Source organism: Macaca thibetana, chromosome 2 (genome assembly GCF_024542745.1).
Source record: "Macaca thibetana thibetana isolate TM-01 chromosome 2, ASM2454274v1, whole genome shotgun sequence".
In the NCBI taxonomy this organism is placed as follows: domain Eukaryota; kingdom Metazoa; phylum Chordata; class Mammalia; order Primates; family Cercopithecidae; genus Macaca; species Macaca thibetana.
The window spans coordinates 138965735-138979698 of NC_065579.1; the positions used below are offsets into that span (position 1 = coordinate 138965735).

General features: G+C 43.4%; 1 protein-coding gene, 1 long non-coding RNA gene and 1 pseudogene across 18 annotated transcripts in view; 1 reads left to right on the forward strand and 2 right to left on the reverse strand.

Annotated features, from left to right (window-relative positions):
- The window catches only part of LOC126947706 (uncharacterized), a 35389-nt gene extending 24653 nt beyond the window's left edge, over positions 1–10736 (reverse strand). For 2 of the 3 annotated variants that reach the window (XR_007723179.1, XR_007723178.1), the window contains exon 1: positions 3850–8433. This is a non-coding gene — a long non-coding RNA (uncharacterized LOC126947706). Of the gene's footprint in view, positions 1–3849; positions 8434–10671 lie in introns of those variants that run through there. The other variant, XR_007723180.1, reaches the window with a different exon arrangement.
- On the reverse strand, positions 8478–10654 carry LOC126947700 (uncharacterized; annotated as a pseudogene). Its single transcript, XR_007723175.1, has one exon. The product of XR_007723175.1 is annotated as an uncharacterized LOC126947700 (transcript).
- Positions 10737–10914: 178 nt separating the features above from the next.
- The window catches only part of SETD5 (SET domain containing 5), an 82540-nt gene continuing 79490 nt past the window's right edge, over positions 10915–13964 (forward strand). For 5 of the 14 annotated variants that reach the window (XM_050778595.1, XM_050778603.1, XM_050778597.1 and 2 more), the window contains exon 1: positions 11042–11208. The gene's annotated coding sequence lies outside the window, so the exon portion shown is untranslated. Of the gene's footprint in view, positions 11209–13964 lie in introns of all 14 variants that reach the window. The other 9 variants (XM_050778599.1, XM_050778605.1, XM_050778604.1 and 6 more) reach the window with 6 other exon arrangements.

Here is a 13964-nt window from a genome sequence, read left to right on the forward strand (position 1 = left end):
AAAAGTCAATATATTTGAGGGGAAAAAATGTAAACATTGAGAAAGATTTTATAAATCTAATTAGGGGAAGATAGTTATCTCCCAATACTAGAGTGTACCAGAGTGCTTTTAAGGGGAACATTTGGTTACCCTTATTTCTTTTAAAATGGCAGTTTAGGAAATTCTGCCCAGTAGGCCCAATGTCAGATAGGACTCAGGTCTCCAATGCAAAGACCAAAATGTTAAGTTGAAGACTGAAAATGGGAAGATTTGGAAAGGTCTTTGGAACCTCAAGCACATTAAAGCTTGTAAGTGCTTCATATTCATTAATAACCTAGGCATAGAAGGCCGGGCGCGGGGGCTCAAGCCTGTAATCCCAGCACTTTGGGAGGCCGAGGTGGGTGGATCACAAGGTCAGGAGATCGAGACCATCCTGGCTAACACGATGAAACCCCGTCTCTACTAAAAAATACAAAAAACTAGCCAGGTGAGGTGGCGGGCGCCTGTAGTCACAGCTACCCACGAGGCTGAGGCTGAGGCAGGAGAATGGCGTAAACCTGGGAGACGGAACTTTCAGTGATCTGAGATCCAGCCACTGCACTCCAGCCTGGGCGACAGAGTGAGACTCCGTCTAAAAAATAATAATAATAATAACCTAGGCATAGAAAAAAGATAACCTTACTTTCAAGCATAGCCTTTACAAGTTCATGTTAGATGTCATGAAGTTTAGTGAGGAGTAAATCTATGAGGAAAAACACAAACCATTCTACTCTGGCAAAAGTTCAGAAGAAACACCATAGACAGACCTGTATACCAAATTTTAAAACACGTTGAATAATGTGAAAAAAAGTATCACATTATGAAAGGCTTTCCTGTCGCCCCTTAATACTTTTGTCTCAGGCTAACATGTTTGTTAATGAGTTACAGTGGTGAAGTTAAGGAAATCGGCTTCCTGTCATAGCATGCCCATTATCCCAGCCATACAGGTTTAATACCGGGATTCACTGTAACTCGATGAAGTCATTCAACAGGTACGTGAATATTTATTTTGTGTGTTATGCTAGAGTAGCCATTTCTTAAACTTTGTGGCCTCAGAAAATCCCTTCACATTCTTAAAGATTGAGGGCCCCAAATCACTTTACTAGTATTTTACCATATTAGTAAAATATTTAAATATTATAGCAACAAATGCATTAAAACATTTTTAGTATATATTTTTTGAAATAGGTGCATTGTTTTACATTTTGGCAATTCGGTTTCCCTAAATGTCTGACTTAAATAGAAGACAACTAGATTTTTGTTTCTTTTGCATTCAATTGGTTACAATGTTACTTGCAGTTTTCTATAATCTCATGTATTATTCATTAGGAAAATATAGTTCACTAAGTTATGTAACTCTCCCAAATATTGGCCCATTTTATTGTACACTACCTAAAATGTCATTGGCGGGGCATGGTGGCTTAAACCTGTAATTCCAGCACTTTGGGAGGCCAAGGTGGATCAACTGAGGTCAGAAGTTCAAGACCACCCTGGTGTGTGTCTTGAACACACCCAAGGTGGATCAACTGAGGTCAGAAGTTCAAGACCACATGGTGAAACTCCATCTCTACTAAAAATACAAAAATTAGTAGCCAGGCATGGTGGTACGCGCCTGTAGTCCCAGTTATGCAGGAGGCTGAGGCAGAATTGCTTGAACCCAGGAGGAAGAGGTTGCAGTGAGCCAAGATCATGCCACTGCGTTCCAGTCTGGGTAACAGAGCAAGACTGTCTCAAAAAAAAAAAAAAAACCATATTCAGTATCACTGTCTCATGAAGTATTGGGAAGCTGTCAACAAGTTCCTGATATTAGACACAAGTTTTCCCAAAATTCTGATTTTGACTCAGTGTTTGGATTTTATCATTGAAAACAATTGCTGTCAGTTGTTAGGCTCCAAGGAAATAATAGGTAATTCAGCTTTGGTGAGTGCTTTTTCTTGAAACAACCATTTCAAAAAGTTACGTACTCAAGGGTTTAGATTTAACAAAATGTCACTGCTTTCACAAGGACATTCTTGAGTGAAACTGGTTTTCTTTTGTGGGGGTTCCCACCACAAATGCATGGCAGTGAAGAATAACTTATAGTTTGATGCCACTGCCTCAGTTTGTGCCAAGGTGCCTGAAGTTTTACTTTTACCTACTGTTGTCTTATCACCACTTTTACAAATGTCAACATATAGTTTAGGATAAACCGTGAGATTTAAAAAAGTTATTCTACACTTGCATTATTTCAGGACATGTGTTTGTTGCCAAGCTTTCACGTAAGAGTATCTTTAGTTGATGCTGATGCCTGGCAAATACAAGCCAAGTAACAAGTCCAGGCACGTTCACGCACACATCCATTTATAAGGTATAAGCACAGTCAGCCCTCCATATCCTCAGGTTCTGCATCTGCAGATTCAACCAAACTTGAAATATTTGAAAATATCTGAGAATATTTAATACAATAGTACAAATATAAATACACAATGTAACAACTATTTACATAGCATTCACATTGTATGAAAGTATCTAAAATCTGGAAATGATTTAAAGTATATGGGAGGATGTGTGTAAGTTGTATGGAGATACAGCGCCATTTTATATAAGGGACTTCAACATCCTTGGGTTTTGGTGTCCTCGGTGAATGGCCAGCAAGGGTGGGGGAGTGGTGTCCTGAAACCAATCCCAAGGCAAGGGACAAATGTATACTTCTACAGATGAGATATTAACTCAGAATTCATGTCTGCACACACATCTTTAATGACAAGTTGCTGTACCACTCAACAGTGGCACTACTGTGATCTTTTACTTACACTTCAGCCAGCAGAGACATTCAGCAATGTGAGATTTTTAAAGTTTCTCAGCTATTGTGTATGTTTCTAGAGTATAACAAAGTAACAGATACTTAAGTAGTGTTTTCATTTCTAGCTTTAAAACTTTTTTTTTTTTATAGTAGTGGCATACCTGCATTAAAAAATAATACCTTACCAAAAAAAAAAAACAACACTCTGAATGATTAGTTTCAAAATGATGCCACAACATAGGTGGCACCAACACTATTCAGAATCATTCCATTCCCATCTCTAAAAAAATTTTTGGCCGGGTATGGCGGCTCACGCTTAACAACTCGACATTTTGGGAGGCAGGATCACTCAGGGCTAGGAGTTGAAGACTAGCCCAACATGGCAAGACCCTGTCTCAAAAAAAATTATGTAAAAAAAATTTTTTAAAGCCCAGATTTGGTGGTACATGCCTATAGCTCCAGCTATTCAGGAGGCTGAGGCAGGAATATCGCTTGAACCCAGGAGTTTCAGGCTGTAGACTATGATGGTACCTGTGAACAGCCTGGGCAACACAGCAAGACCTCATCTCCAAAAAAAGACAAAAGAACTAAATTATTCTACTGCAGACATGATAAGGTAAGTATCTCCAAAGTAGAATGACAGGTTTCATATTTTCATTAGTTTGAGTCAGTCCTTCCAAATCAATCTTGTTTTTTATTAGTATACAGATGGTATAGCCGATAAGTAAATGAGAAGCAGTCTTTTTAAGCCATCGATCCCTTCTTAAATGAGAAAAATATAAATATTTTAGAATAAAGTTATTCTAAAGTTGTAAAATTTTTAAATTTGGATATTCTGGGAAAATATTTAAACCACTATTGCAAACAAAACAAACAACAAAATGTACTTATGTTTATGCTTAGGCACAAAGAAAACTACAGTATTTTAAAATAACAATTGTAGAATATTGAGGTTGCAAAGATTACTGAAGGCATAACCTAAAAAGTGAGTTGATTTCTAAAAATGGGAAAAGGGGAAAAAAACAATTTCTAAAAACAAGTATACATACCTAAACCTAACAACACCTTAGAAATTTCAAGTACAGCACCATTCATTAACATCAATGAGGATGTCATCACACATCATGCAGCCTCTGTACACTGTCAGAATAAATGAAAAAGGCAGGCATCTTGCTATCATGACAATAGTTTTGATCTCGCAGACCTCTCTGTGCTTAGGCAACGGATAAAGCCATAAGAACTGTCCTGCCCGCAAGGAGCAACCTAAAGTAGGAAAAAAACAAAATTATACAATTATTATTTACAATTGTGAGAAGAGTTCTTGAAACATTCAGATGGAGGATACAGTGTAGTAGGGGTGAGGGTATCAAGACGGCTTCCTTGAGAAGTGATGTTTTGAGACCATTCTCTCTTCTCAATAACTGATATTTGGTTCCTGAATCCTTTAACTTCCTTACCATTGTCACTCCTAAGCCAAATCTCATTACCTCGTGTCTAGACTACTGTTAAGAGAACCAATTAAGTGGTCTCTGTAGCCCTCAATTTATTGGTGTATCTATGGGAAAATTGCTCAAACTCTAAGCCTTAGTTTCCTACTCTGTAAAATGGGGTTGTATATATAAGGAACGTACTAAATACACAGGTATACCTCAGAAACACTGCAGGCTAAATTCCAGAGCACTGCAATAAAGCGAATCTCATGAATTGGTTGGTTCCCCAGTGCATATAGTTATGCTTACACTATACCATAGTCTATATTAAAAGTGTACAGTAGCATTATGTGTAATTGATATACGTCACTGCCAAAAAAATGCTAACAATCTTTTTGCTGGTGGAGGGTCTTGCATCAATGTTAATGATGGCTACTGACTCATCAGGGTGGTGGCGGTGGTTGAAAATTGGGATAGCTGTGGCAATTTCTTAAAAGACAATGAAGTCTGCCACACTGACTTCCTTTCACAAGACTTCTCTGTAGCATGTGACGCTGTTTGATAGCATGACAGCATTTTACCCACAGTATAACTTTTTTTTTCTTTTCCTTTTTTTTTTTTTTTTTTGAGACTGAGTCTCGCTCTGTCGCCCAGGCTGGAGTGCAGTGGCGCGATCTCGGCTCACTGCAAGCTCCGCCTCCCGGGTTCACGCCATTCTCCTGCCTCAGCCTCCCGAGTAGCTGGGACTACAGGCGCCCACAACCGCGCCCGGCTAATTTTTTGTATTTTTAGTAGAGACGGGGTTTCACCGTGGTCTCGATCTCCTGACCTTGTGATCCGCCCGCCTCGGCCTCCCAAAGTGCTGGGATTACAGGCGTGAGCCACCGCGCCCGGCCCCATTATTTGTTATTAGTACCACCTCATTATTACATTATTTGTAAGCAGTACCTGAAGGTCTGAGATTAGATTTTAAATCAAGGTCAGTAAAAATAGAAAAGGCTATGAAGACTGTTGACTGAGTTTACCAGAATCCATACACCAGAGATGAGACTAGTTAGGTGATAAAATAACCATTCTATAAACATGATCTGAAACTATGTTACTATTGTCAGCAGGAAAAGTCAATTTTACATACGTTTAAAAAAGAAAAAAAAGAAAACCCCAAAACCAGAAAACAAAAGGTGACAAAGTATCAGGACAAACAAAAGGTCACTGATGACTGATCTCTAGGAAAAAAGCTGGAAAGCAGGATTATTAAATGTAACCATGACTAAGATAAAAATCAGAGGCAGAAAGTCTTTGTCACCAAGAAGATACACTGCATAACAGAAGCAGAAACAATTCATCAGGATTAACCCTAGTCTAGATAAAACTATTTGATTCAGTACTAACACTTTAATAATCCAATATATTATCCAATCTCAAGAAGAGAGAGTCACGGATAAGAAGTCTTCTTGAGAAGTATGTCCTCTAATATAAACTAATATGCCACTAAGAAAGCAACCTGCAAGTCCAGTACCAGACTTCTGGATTTGTGACCTAACAAGGTGCTCTACAATTAACCTAATAGTCAAACTAGAGTGTTGCAAACCAGAATTATATAATTATGCCAAACCTCCATTCACAAAAAATATATGGAAGTAACCTATCTAGTTTAAATTTTGCAAATCTAACACACACACACTAGCCCTCACTAAACTTTCACCAGCTTTCTCATGCAAGTACAAGTGTGTAATATACTTAATAAATCTGTCTTACAAGGGTAAGAAGTAGTATGTAACTACTTGAAAAGGAGATAGGTAGCTGGTTAATTTAAACAAAAAGCCCAAGGAAGTAAAGCACAGGAAAAGGATAACTGCAATGGTTAATACAGGAAACCCAAAGAACTGAATGGTGGGATAGATGTTTTCAGAGACCACGAGGCATCAGTTTCCTCTATGAATAGAATATTAGGAGACACAGGTTAAATGTGACCCTGAAGTCTCTCCCAAAAAGTAGCCTTGTTTATATGTTTTGTGAGCTTAACTATTACTGAAGAATCAATTTCACACATAAACCAACAAAACTAACATTTATTGAGCTCCCAGCTCTGTGCTTAGGCACTGAAAAACAAATCACTTTCCTTAAGGATTGCAATTAAGCAGGAGAAACACAAATAAGGTGAACTTCTCTTGTTCAAAAAAATGTATTTCAACATTCCTTTTAAAAGGAAAACCTGACCTGCAAGTTTCCAAAAATATTACTATTCCTCTTGCCTCTCAAAATTCCCATTGTTGTTTTTCAGGAGGAAAAAACAGTTCATTGAGGAAAAATTGAGGGACACATACTGTACAATTGAGAAGAGTTTCTCTGAAATTGTAATCATTTTTGGCAGGTAAATAGGCATATCCGAGTCAGCAAATCAACTTGAAAAGATACTGAATTATACTGCCTGTTCTATGGGGTTCCACCTTCCCCAAAAGAATTCAGAATTTTTGGGTGGTCTGAGAATCTGCATTAAGAGAACTCTCAGCACACAGGTGGTTTGAAGACCGCTGACCTAAGGGTCTTATTTTCTAAAGAGAAACTTTAAAATGTATTTTTTAAATGTATTTTTAAAAGTATATTTAATGGCCCAGGGCGGTGGCTCACGCCTGTAATCCCAGGACTTTGGGAAGCTTAGGCAGGAAGATCACTTGAGCCCAGGAGTTCTAACCTGCACAGCACAGCAAAACGCCATCTCTACAAAAAAACACAAAAAAATTAGCTGGGCATGGAAGCATATGCCTGTAGTCCCAGCTACTCAGGCGGCTGAGGCAGGAGGATCACTTGAGCCCAGGAAGTTAAGGCTGCGTAAACCATGATTACACCACTGCAATCCAGACTGGGTGGCACTAAGACTCCATCTCAAAAAAAAAAAAAAAAAAAATAATAATTAAAATGTATAAGATACTATATTAGCATATAAAAAGCATTTGGTGTTAAAATGTTGGTATTATAATTCCTCAGATAAAACTTACTTTGTGATTGTTTTCTGTAACTCAAGATATGATGCTTAGAGCTCCTCCAATCAAGTGTTTCCAAGAAGTAAAAACTTGTAGGACAGAAATTTAGGCTGGATGCATTTATATCATACAGACCTATTCTTCATTTAAGTTCTGATATATTTAACTATGTAGCTCCTGTAACAGTTTAATGGAATCTCACCTCCCTAAAATTCATTATGCATTTTTTTTTGAAATCCAAACTCATTAACACTTGCTTTCACTGTTGTCCAAGGCAGGCACATCTTTAAAAATGGTTTGTTGGACTTAGCTTTCAGCTAAATATATAAAAAAATAAAACAAAACAAGTAGTTAAATAAAATTTAATAGGCCAGAGAGCTTCAGCTTTTATTTCCTTATTGCTCAATACAAAGAAACAATCAATGTCCATGTATTCTGTAATCCACAGAATAAGTCTGGGGCTACAGCTACATTGTCCACAGTTGCAATTTAAATTAGATAAAATTCAGTTCTTCAGTCATGCCAGCCACTTTTCCAATGCTCAAGATGAATAAAATGTCAAACCATAAAGACATTTACATGTCGCTTCAGTCCACTTACTTAGGGTTCGCTAGACACCAGAGTATACTAGGAGCTCAGGAGTACAAGACACAAGACACTGTTCCTTCAAAAAGCTCAGAATAGTTAAGATAGTTTAAATCAGCAATGACAACAACCCGAGAAGTACTATGAGCCACGCAGTACAAACTGCTCAGGAGTCAGGAGAAAACTCCTTTTTTAATAGGGGAGTTTGGCTCATAGAACAACAGACCATGGAAGGCATGACCAAAGGGGAGATGACATTTGAATCTGCAGGATTAAAAGCAGCAAGGGTAGCATTCCAGAAAGAACCACTTCACAAAGATACATGACAATGTCTATGATTTGGGTAACTGCAATTCATTCCATGTGACTTCAGGAGAGAGGTCATGTTTGTGCGTGTAATATGTGGAAAATAGTGAAAAATGAAAAAGCTGTTAAATTGAGGTAAGTCTATCCGGGGACCTTATGCATCACATTCACGAGGACAGAATTCATCCTGTAAACCAGGGGTGTCCAATCTTTTGGCTTCCCTGGGCCACACATACAGGATAGCTGATGAGAAAAAAAGAAACAAAAAAACACCACCACCACCAAAAAACAAAACAAAAACACCCCGCAAACAAATCTAACATTTTAAGAAAGTTTACAAATTTGTCTTGGGCTGCATTCAAAGCTGTCCTGGGTCCCATGCACCCCGCGGGTTAGACAACTTGCTGTAAACAGTACAAGCCAGTAATGGAGTTTCATCTGTCATTTTCACGTTCTATCTTCCTTTAGGACAATCATTCTAACAAGATGTAAGATGGATCAGAATATAACACTAAAGACAGAGACAGCAATTTGGAAGCTGTCACACAGGCATCTGAGCTCAGTTACTAACTGTTGAGAACAGAAATAAAGGGATGCCTCGAAAGGTATTTAGAGGAAGAGAAAGGGAGATGTTGCCTAACCTCAGGTCCAATTCTCTGTAAAGCAGTAGTCAAGATCACCTGGACTGTGAAGAGGGTCAGGGATAGAATCCCAGCTAAGGAAAAAGGATAAAATGAAAATCCAGGTAAACACTTAAAGAACGAGAACTAGGGAGGAATAAAAGCACTGCTGGGTAAGAGTAAGGCCCCAGCTCAAGCCTTAATTTGTGGTGGAACCAATCTGTCTGGTTTCGTGAGTCACCAGGCTACCCAAGATCAAGAGAGGGAGAAAGCTAGTGCTATGTCTGAATACTGGATGAGCAAGTACAACAAATGGAAAATGGGATCAAGTATGAGTGAGAGTTGCTAAGATGCCTGGTACGGATGCAAAGGGGGAGAGAGCCTGGGGGAAGGTGGAGGGAGGGAAGCACTGGTTTCTCAAGCAAAGGCTAAAATTTTTCTATTAAGATTTAATCTGATGCTACACTTTGGGGGTGCAGCAAGGGTCTCAAATGGCATAAAACTTAGGTGATCATGCTTTAATCTACGTCTATCTCTAGAAAAATACTCCAAAAATGATAAGTAGTGATAATCTGCACTCTAGTTGCATAAAATCAGCCCCAGGTGAATGACTAGGCTCTATTTCCCTACCCCACCCTCATTACAATAACCTCGACACCAACTCAAGTCCGTGGGAAGATAACTAATCGGACTCGCCCCTCAAATCTTACACCTGCTCACTCCCCTGCAGGGCAACGCCCAGGTACCAAGTTAGCCCCTTAAGCCTAGGCAAAAGAATCCCGCCCATAATCGAGAAGCGACTCGACATGGAGGCGATGACGAGATCACGCGGGCGGAGAGAGGAGGGAGGGCTTCTTCCAGGCCCAGGGCGGTCCTTACAAGACGGGAGGCAGCACAGAACTCCCATAAAGGTATTGCGGCACTCCCCTCCCCCTGCCCAGAAGGGTGCGGCCTTTTCTCCGCCTCCTCCACCGCAGCTCCCTCAGGATTGCAGCTCGCGCCGGTTTTTGGAGAACATGCGCCTCCCACCCACAAACCAGCCGGACCGACCCCTGCTCCTCCCCAACCCCCACGAGTGCCTGTAGCATGTCTGGCTTGTCTCGCCCTTCAGGCGGTGGGAACCCAGGGCGGAGCCGCCACCGTCGCAATCCAGAAGTCTCGGCCGGCAGCCCGCCCCCGTTTCCAGCGCGCGCTTCCTGCCACGTTGCGCAGGGGCGCGGGGCCAGACACTGCGGCGCTGGGCCTCAGGGAGGACCGTACCAACGCCCGCCTCCCCCGCCACCCCTGCGCCCCGCGCAGTGGTTTCGCTCATGTGAGACTCGAGCCAGTAGCAAAGGCCCGCTCCCACAGCATCGGCAGCCAATCAAGTGTCGAAAGCAAGCAGGCGGCGGGTAAACCGACTCCCCCGAAGGAAGGGGAGGGTGGAAGGACGCCCGCGCCGGAGCCCAATTTCACTGACCCTCCCCTCAAGCCGCGGGAGGCCGGCCGCGCCCGCACACCCAGCATCACCCCACCCCACCTACCTACCCGCCCCACCCAGGGGGCATCGCGAGCGTCACCAGGCGGCTGCGCACTCCCGACTCTGTAACTGACAGGCGCTTTACTCCAACCAGAATACGCCATTTGTGTTTTCACACACGGCGGGAGGAGAAATGGCCAATCAGCGACAAGCGGCAAGCCGGAAGCGCTCCTCCCTCTGCGAGAGCAATGGCTCCGTCCGGTTTCGAGCATTTTCCGCTCCCTTCTCCCTCCCCCTCCGGTTGCCGCAGGGCGGGCCTCCCTCCCGCCTGCATCCAACCACCCCTTTCCCTCCCGAGGTAACAAACATTATGTTCCCGACTTCCCACGGGAAAGGCAACCCCCGCAAGCCACCAGACGGTCACCCCAGCCACCCATCCCCCCCAGTACACCGCACCTCCCCTTCCACCAGAGTTCCGCTCCCCTACCTAGCCGAGGCTCTCTGAGGAGCCGGAGCCCCAGAGCACAGCCTCTTCTCTAGGCGGCCCCGGCGGCTTCCGCTGATTGGCGGCGAGTGGGCCAATGGGTGCGGGGCGGTGGGCGGAGAGGCCAATGGCGCGGCGGGAGGGGGCGTGTCCCGGGTGCCCCTGGCGCCGGCGCTGGGAATCCCCGTGCGGTCAGTGGCGTTTCCGCTCGGGCAGCGGGCTGAGTGAGCTGCCGCCGCCGCCGCCGCCGCTGCCGGGGGAGGGGCGGCCGCCGCCCGCCTGCGCTCAGAGACTCACGCAGCCCCAGTCCCGCCAGTCCGCCAACACTGTAGTGCCGGCCCCCCTCTTTCCCTGGCCCTCCCCCCTCCCCGCCTTTGGCTCGCTCCGCCTTTCTGCCCCCCACCCCCACCTCACGGGTACGGGCCATTCCCGGCCAGGAAACGCCGTGGCGCCGCGTTGGGCCTAACTCGAGTCCTGCCGCCTCCCGGGAGTGCCGTGCGCCGCAGCCCGGGCCCAGGCCCCGGTAGCGCCTGGGACAAGGTAAGGGTCCGACAGAAAAGAGACCGAACCTCACGATCGGGCCCCAGGGGTGGGAAGGGTCACCTCCTCCATCTCCCCGCGCTCGCTCTCCTTGGGTCGTGGGCCTGGCCCTCCCCAAGCTCTTAGCAGGAGGATGCTGCCCCTTCTCATCCCCCTCGCCGCCTCGCACACACCGTTGCAGCACCCCATTTTCCCAGGGAGAGAGGCCCCGTCTAACCTAGGCGACCCAACTCCCCTTTTCATGTCTTTCCTGGGTCAGGACGCTTCCCCTCCCCCCACGCCTCTTCACCCCCTTTCCTGGGAACTGCCTACTCTACGTTTACCTTTCTCTTGAGGAGAGGCCTCTCGCTGCCCTCCGCTCGAAATACACAGGCATACTTTTTTTCTCTCCCCGATCCCCCACTCCCTACCCCCGTTCTCGCGGCCTTGTGACAGACAACTCTGATCGCTCTGGGGGCCGCGATCTCCCCTCCGTAATCTTCCTGGACGCCTTCCCTCTCGTTTGCTGGCTTCCCACCTCAGATGGCTGCTTCCCAAAGGCATTACCTTCGCCACCCCCACCACACGTTCTCTGGCTCCCCGTGGCGTGTGCCCCAGCGTGTCTGAGATAGCCTCATTGAATGTGTAGGGTTCGAGCCTGGAGTTGAGCCAGATTGTGTCGTTTTACTTGCCTTGGGCGTGGAGAGCGATCTTGTGAGAATATCTTCAAAGGCAGAAAATTTTACCCTTTATCAATTCTCTTTTCCTCTGCTTGTAAGTCGGGAATGTAAAGAGGAGGGTAGGAAAGAGCCCTGGTTCAAGTAGGTAAATCGCGTGAGAGGGAAAGTTTAACTGTTGGGAAAGCCCCTTCTATGCTAATTGATTCTATAGAGCCCTTGCATGTCTCACTTATTGGGCGTCAGTGGTCTTTCTCTCGGATACGGATGCTGCAGCCAGCTCTGCTGGTCTGGTTCAGAGGTGCGTGTATGACCTGCATTTTCTGCTTTCTCATGTTACTTGTGCAATGTATTCACCAGTAACTCATTTCTTTCCCAGACCTCTGGGTTCCACTGGGCTTTGTCTATATTTAAGTTCATTTCTCCAATTTCCTTCGTGCACATAGGTACTGAACGAATCCCCAAGTTCTCTGCTAATTCCCTTCATGACTTGACTAAACAAGTTGTTTTTAGATGACATATTTGTGACCAAGGTCATATTTACATTTCTTTGTTGGGCAGATGTTACATAGCTATACTTGTGATTGGGGAGGATCCAGCTGAGTGGAGTGTGCTGAGCTTTTCAGGAGAGTGTGTACTCCCTATTTGAAATTATTTTTTGGTTGTTAATTTTTTTATTATTGTTTTTAGGTCACAGAAAGTTGTAAGTGGTAATTTTAGATGTGTGGGATCTGAGCTAGGACTAAAGCAGAGAATACTCACATAAGCAGAGGTTTCTGGACTCCATGGAGGACATAGGGCATTTTTTTTTTCTATTGGATTTCTTCCAGTTTTCTCAGGATCATTAGTTCTCTTCTGTAGCCAAAAATTCTGGCCTGTTATGGGATTAGAGTCTTTAAGGTTTACTCAGACTGTCATTATGTGTAGAAAAATGAATTATGCCCTTTGGTAGGACATGACACAAGGCTCTGTTTCTAGCTGCAAATTTAAATTAGACTGTAGAGTGCTTGGGAAATTGGCTTGCAAAAGACGAAAGCTTAATCTTCACTTCTAAACTGCTGGCTTAATTAAAATGGATATTTAGAATTTGGTAAATGTTGATTTTTCTAATAAAAGGCCTTGGTTTAAAAGGGTGACCTTAGGATTGTTTCTTTCTAAAAGCATAATTCCAGCCCTTCTGGCATGGAGCACTGGTTCAAAAAAAAAAAAAAAAGTGTGTGTAAGGAGTGGGGGTGGGGTAAAGAGAAGGTTGTTCCTTTGGGTTGGATCACAGGGGTGAGTATACAAGGCAGCAGCAGCTGCTGGCTCTGGAGCTCTGGTTGCTACGTGAGAAGCTTGAGTAGTGCTGGCTGCTGTCTCCAGGGAAGGACAGCAGTGCAGCGTCCATTAATGCTGCTGGCTGCAGGGAGCAGCACTTAGGCGATGGCTGCTTCAGGACTAAGAAGAAACCTTGCTTTTCTGGGAATTTTCACTGCTGAGCTGGTTTGCTTTTTATTGGTGGGGAGATGGGAATTAGCAATTCATAACCTCCTACCCATTTATGGGTATTGGCATCTGGAAAGTGGATCATAAAGATCCACTTTTTTTGTTTGATTTGGTTTTTGTTTTTTGGCAGATATTTGTTTTTTATCTAGATATTTGTGCTTGGATAGGACTAAAAGTTCCATTAGAGTTTTAATTTTTGAATCAGTTAAAAAACCCAAGTAATAATTTTAAGGATCTTTCTGATAACCACAATGGGAAGAAAATAACAGGAATTTTTTTCCTGCAACTGACATATCATGTTTTCCTCCATCTCTTTAATCATAGAATCAATTCTTATTATTTTGTTATGTGTCTCCTTTCTATTAAACCGTATTTACCTTATAGATGATTTGCTAAACATTTTACTAAGCTTGGACTCTTAAACTCTAAAAAAAAGGTGCCATTTTGGAGTGGTTTCTAAATAAATATTTCTTCTTAATTTGTGTATTAGTAATAAACTTCTCCGGATTAGATATTTTCTTTGGAGTTTGACTTATAAGATTGATTCATTATATACTTGTTGGATATAGCCTTCTGACATCACAAATATATGTCTTTGGCCGTAATCCATCTGAA